Raw genomic sequence first — 6,630 nt, 5'->3', positions numbered from 1 at the left:
AGAACTCCAGGGCCCGGTCGCAGTCGCAACCCCTGCGACCCCGGTGGTTCCGCCACTGCATATCAAGTATACAGTCTGCTGGGGAGTACAAAGTTAGAATAGTCCAGGTAAGAATCCAAAAGGGTCTGGGACAGGTAGCGAGCAAAAAGGGTAAATCCAATAGGCAGTCCAAGTCAAAAAGGTAACAGGCTGGCAAAAGGGTTAATCCAAGAGACAGATCCAGAGTCTGGCATGAACTTATAGCTCCAAAGGAACTTAATGAACTCGCACCTCTGTTACTGAGAGGCAGGGATATAAAGCCTGTTTATTAGGTCAGGTGTGGTAATGACATAGGCTTCAGGTGAGGGAGGCATGGATATAGCAAAACCAACACGGCTGAACATAAATACACAGAACACGTGTTCTAAACATAACCAGACAAGACATACATGGTACAGGACTCCACAAAGGACAGGGAACAAGGCAAGGAACATTGTATAAGTGAAAGAGGGCAAATGTACATAAAATACAGATACACAAACAAAACAGCAAGCTGTGGAGAGGAGATCAACTCCAGGCAGACCTCCCAAAGGGCGGCCACACCTGACAGTTTGCAGGGCTGGGGCCGAATCCTGACCAGGACGCACAACTTGAAATGCATAAAATGTATAATAATTTAGTTTTACGGGTCGCTGCTAGAATAATAATGACCGATAAATACAAAAAACAAAGCAAGAATTCAGTGCATGCGCTGTATAGCCATATATTGCTTAGCCTGCCAGTACATGAAAGTATCTCAAATTAGACAGAACTTGCAAAACTTGGGGTTTAGCTACAGATCTAAGACAGAGGGAGAGACATCAGGGGAGGATAGGTAGATCTGGGTGTCATTGGCATACAGTGGGTATAGAAAGCGAAAGGTTGAGATGAGTTTGCTAATTGAGGTAGTGTAATGTAACAGAAGGAGTCCTAGAACTGAGCCTTGGGGTACCCTGACTGAGAGGGAAAGTCTTACTGCAGACAGAGATGTTGAAGGTATGATTGGAAAGGTAGTGTTAGGACTTACCTGCCCTCGCTTCCCACGACTTCCCCTTCTGCTCTAGCGGCTGCTATGCCCGCTGGCATGAAGCAGCCTCCTTGACCGTGCAGCAGACCATGCTGCCTCCCATCGAGGAATGCAGGGTCACATGACCTAGTAAGGGTGGTCTCAGCAGAATGTTGAGAGAGGAGCTAAGACACTTAGTTGGGTGTAAACAAATCTTTCAATAAGGCTTGGAGACAGGAGGAAGAAGAGGTGGGACAGTAGTTGGACAGATCAGTCAGGTCTAAGGAGGGCTTTTTCTCCAAAGATGACATCTCTTAGTCACCCTGTGCTCATTGGGGGGCACAGGGTGACCGGGAAACCCCGTCGGAATCAGACTCCCATGTACTAGCCAGCTATAGGGGCTCTACAAGCCAGGAACTGCTCGATGCGCCTGACCGGGATCTAGCCGCAAATTCATGGAAATGTACATCGTCTAGGAATCGCGGCAATGCTACGGACGCCCTTTGCCCCACCACGCCGCTGTTTTGAGGATACATTAAGCTTGTGGTGGGCAACATTTGGTGACGGTTACAGAGAGGGGGCTAGTTTGGGAACCCTGGTTTTATTACCAATGTTTAGGGCCGGGGATTACCCAGACGCGGCTATGGAACTCTGGCCCGGCTGCCAGTTTCGCTATTCCTTGCCTGATGTCATCCCCAGGGAATACCACGCTTCATTTGCTCTCTATCAATGCCCGTGGCCTGAATACTCCCAAAAAGCGTTCCACTCTCTTCTGTGATTCAAAACGGGGGCGGGTTGACGTTACTTTTGTACAAGAGACACACTTCCTTGGGACCCGGGCTCCTAGACTGACCAACCGTTCCTTTACTATCTGGTTTTTTAGTAATAATTTGTTAGCAAAGACTAAAGGTGTAGCTGTGCTTTTTCTATTAGAGTTCCTTTAGTGTTTGCTATCGTAAGCGCCGATAGGTGGAGAAGGTAGATTAGCTTTATGATCAAATAGCCAGAGCTGAGCAAGCACATAAAAGCCTCCATGTCAGGAAGCCACCTGCAGCTCCTTTAAACTTTGCATAGAGAGTTGGCCACTATCCTTAACCATAGGATGCACTGTTCCTTCAAGGCCTTGTTCTATGAACATAGGAACAAAACGGGCAAGTACCTGGCTAGAGCTCTCCGCATCACTCAGAAACCTGCTTATATCTCTAGGATTTGTTCCCCTGACGGCCAGATCCGAACCCTCCCTTCTGACATTGCTAGGTGCTTTTGGAATTATTTTGAGGCACTGTACAATATCCGCTCGGGTGACTCTGGCCCGGTGTCCCCAAACAGATTGTCGGGGGTTCAATTGTACCTGGAAAGGACGTTACACAGGGCAATAACTGCAGAGGAAGCGGCGTCTCTAGATTCTCCGCTTACACTACCGGAGCTTATGTTAGCTCTTAAGTCCTCTCAATCAGGAAAATGCCCGGGCCCTGATGGGCTATCTCTGAAGTATTACTCGCTCTCCCCATTTTGTAAGTGCATTTAACTACATTCTGGAGGGTGGTCGTATCAACGATCATATTTTGATGGCTTAGATCGCATTGATTCCCAAGGCGGGGTAAGGACCAGTGGTGGGATTCAATTTTTTTAGTAGCCACTTCCGAGATTTCGTACTAAAAAATGAAAACCTCACACACACACAAGCAATATCTCTCACACACACACTGAGGCAGTCTCTCACACACACACTCAGGCAGTCTCTCACACACACACACTCAGGCAGTCTCACACTCCCAGACTCAGGCAGTCTCACACACACAGACTCAGACAGTCTCTTACACATTCACACAGACTCAGGCAGTCTCTCTCTCGCGCACACACAGACTCAGGCAGTGTCTATCTCTCACACACACAGACTTAGGCAGTCTCTATCTCTCACACACACACACACACAAACTCAGGCAGTCTCTATCTCTCTCACACATACACAGACTCAGGCAGTCTCTCTCACACACACAGAGACTCAGTCTCTCGTACACTCACACAGGCAGTCTCTCTCTCACATACACACAGACTCAGGCAGTCTCTCACACGCACACAGATTCAGGCAGTCTCTCTCACACACGCACACAGAGACTCAGGCAGTCTCTCTCTCTCACACACACACACAGACTCAGGCAGTCTCTCACACACAGAGACTCAGAGAGTCTCTCTCACACACAGAGACTCAGACAGTAACACATAAATAAGTAAAATCTACTATAAAAAATGCACTTTGAACAATTTCAAGCTGTTTAGCAAACATATATATATATATATATATATACATATATATATGAAAAGCAGTTAATCAAAGTGTTCAATAGAAGTCTGGAAAAAGTATGCACCGGTGCTTTTTAGATAATTGATTGTGAATTGTTTAAGCACCAGTGCATACTTTTAATTACCATTAATTAATCCCATTTACTAACTCTGTCCCCAGTTTCCCACAGGCATCATTGTCACTAAATAGTTTCCCATAGTCCCATGTTTAGTGACAAAGATGCCTACAGGAAACTGGGGACAGAATTTGCCTTTGCCCCCAGTTTCCCATTGACATCTTTGTTACTAAACATGGGACTATTGGAAGCTATTTAGTGACAAAGATGCCTATAGGAAATTGGGGACAGAGTTTGCCTTTGCCCCCAGTCTTCCATAGCCATCTTTGTCCCAGCCTCCCACTGCCAAGCATGCCCCCAGTTACTTCAACTTACCTGACTGTTGGATTCCCACTGTCAAACATCTGTGCGATGCAGACAACCCTGCTGCTGCCGGCGGCTCCACCCATCCTCCTCATCCTCCTCACGGGGCTGGCACTGACCACAAAGGAGATTGAGCAGTGCTGGTGCCGGCCCACAAAAGTTATTGAGCGCCGTCAGCTGACCCACTTCTATTTCGAATCGACAGGGGTGGCATTTTAATAAGCCGCCCCTGTTGATCGGAAATAGAATTGAGTCAGCTGGCCAGCGCCACTCAGTGACCTTCGTGGGCGGTGACAGACCCGTTCAGTGAGGAGGGTGGGCGGAGCCGCCGGCAGCAGACGGGGATCTGGATCCTAAACCCAATTATATGCTCCAAAACCACTTGAAGTGGGGGGAAAGTGCGGCCTATGATAGGGTAATTAAGAAACGGTTCGCATGAACCGGTGCGAACTGGCTGAATCCCACCACTGGTAAGGACCCTGGGCAGTGTGGCAGCTATCGACCTATCTCTTTGCTGAATGTTGATCTGAAGCTGTTTGCCAAGATCCTGGCCAACTGGGTGAAGCCCTTTATGGTCTCTCTGATTCATCCAGACCAGACGGATTTTGTCCCTGGCCTTGAGGCCCGAGATGGTACCATTAGGGCTTTGTCCCTTATGCACTACGCAAAACACACTGCCACGCCGACTTTTCTGTTGTCTACTGATGCGGAAAAGGCATTTAACAGGGTGGATTGGTCATTTATGATGTCCATCTTGTCACATATGGGTTTTGGTCCAGGATTGCTTACCTGGATCGGATCTCTGTATTCCACTCCTATGGCCCGAGTATGTGTCATTGGCTCTTTCTGCCCCTTTTTGTATCCAGAACAGAACTCAACAGGGCTGTCCATTATCGCCCTTGTTGTTTATACTCTCATTGGAGCCACTCCTTCAGGCCATCAGAATGAACCCTGATATCACAGGTCTCCAGGTCGGGAAGACACACCACAAGACTTTAGGTTATGCTGATGACCTTCTGTTTGTGATAACCTGACCACGGATTTCACTCCCGAATATTCTTCAGGAATTCTCTCTTTATGGTGCCCTTTGAAGTTTTAAAATTACTGTATTTGCTCAATTATAAGACAAGGTTTTTTTCAGAGCAAATGCTCTGAAAAATACCCCTCTTCTTATAATCAGGATCATCTTATAATCAGACCTCAAATAGGTCTGACTATGAGACTAAGATCCAGATCCCCGGCAGCACTGCAGGTGACCTGGATACTCCTGCCTTATGCCCCCCATTTAGCATCCCCCCAAACTTACCGGTGCTTCAGACTCCCGTTATCTTGCACTTCTTGCTGCCGGCAAGCAAGAAAGGTTGGCACTGATAGGTATAATGAAGCTCCTTACAGCTGTATTGGCTGTACTTCCTAATGGTAGGCCTGATGTTGGAGGATGAACATTTTAAGATCTGGGGATTGTATTAGTGTCCATGTATTAGGTCACATATGTGGGAACCATGGTATTATATAATTCAATAAACCAACTGTGGGAGTTTTTTTACTTACTTTTTTCACTCTGGTCAATCATCATTTACAAGGAGAAGGGACAAGTATTAGCTATATAAGTGTGCTGACTCCATTTTAACTTGTCAGTAGCAGCAGTTACAGTCTGATGAGAGTTGGAATGTGAGACAGTGACAGCTTAGCAGAGACTGAGATTGATGCTCATTGCTCATAACCTCTTAATGACCAATGACGTGCCAGGCACGTCAAGGAAAAACAGTCAGTTAATGACCGATGACTTGCCACGTCATGGCATGTTGATTAAGACCCATTTACGCTACTAGCCAAACCTTTAATTTGTAGACAACACAAAATATTTTGTACTATCTTTCTATTGGTGACAAAACTAGGTATTTTACTAGGTTTGTGCACAGTGTGTCTTTCAGTTGTTTAAAACTTAAAACCTGTTACTAAAGTAATTTAATACAGTTGCCCATTTATGCTACCAGCCACACCTGGACAAGTAATTTTTTTAAATATCTTTCTATCATATAGTTTATTATTCTTCACTGATGAATAAATAAATGGTTACAAAACTATGCATTATAATATATAGAATACATAATATTGAGGAAATTCAGTCTTGCTCCAAGGGGCTGCATGTGTCTGCCTGCCCAGTGCCCCACTACAACTGCAGCTGCTGCACCTCTTTTAATTGTCCTTACTCTGGGGGAACTGTAACGTGACACCCTGTACCCTGACTGGGTACTCCCACCAAGCTGCGCTTTCTTTTGCCAACACACCAGCGGATAACCCCTTCAACGCCGGACAGAACCAGCATTTTAGAAGGAAGGGGGATGCCGCTGCACCACAGCTGCGTTGGCACTGTGGCTAGCTTAGTGTATTCAAAGCATGTACTGTCCATAAGAGGACAGTGGGTTATTACAGCAGCCCACCCCAAGCATTAGACAGAACCAATGTTGATGTGAAAACAGGACTGAGTTTTGTTGAAAACACATCAATATATAAACAGTACACGGGGGTAATTTACATACAATAGTCACAGCAAACCACACATAGTTCTCTATGAGGCCTTCCTATGCACACAGCTCAGTATTTGCACTCGGCCCACCTCAGCCCAGTAGAGGGTCTGTGAGGAGGATGGTAAATATGGGCGTTTCCTGACTTCTGGCTGAAACCAACTGGATATCAGATCTTGGTGAAATAGTGGCCATGGAATTCTTTGTCCTGTATGTCCTCACCTGATAGAGAGTAACACACCACATAGAAAACACCCTCCTAAAACACAGGTACCCCAAATCCATATCCGAGCTCCACAGTCTTTCAAAGTCTCTAGTAATTGGGGAAACTCTGTACTGATCTCCCCAAAAACAG

At 46.2% G+C, this 6,630-nt stretch overlaps 1 protein-coding gene across 1 annotated transcript in view; it reads left to right on the top strand.

Moving 5' to 3' along the window:
* Positions 1 to 6,630, top strand: part of NDUFV1 (NADH:ubiquinone oxidoreductase core subunit V1) — a 587,185-nt gene that overhangs the window by 386,618 nt on the left and 193,937 nt on the right. The gene's annotated exons all lie outside the window — the stretch shown is intronic.

The sequence above is a fragment of the Spea bombifrons genome, chromosome 11 (assembly GCF_027358695.1).
Source record: "Spea bombifrons isolate aSpeBom1 chromosome 11, aSpeBom1.2.pri, whole genome shotgun sequence".
NCBI classification, from domain to species: domain Eukaryota; kingdom Metazoa; phylum Chordata; class Amphibia; order Anura; family Pelobatidae; genus Spea; species Spea bombifrons.
This window is presented reverse-complemented; position numbering and strand designations above follow the sequence as displayed.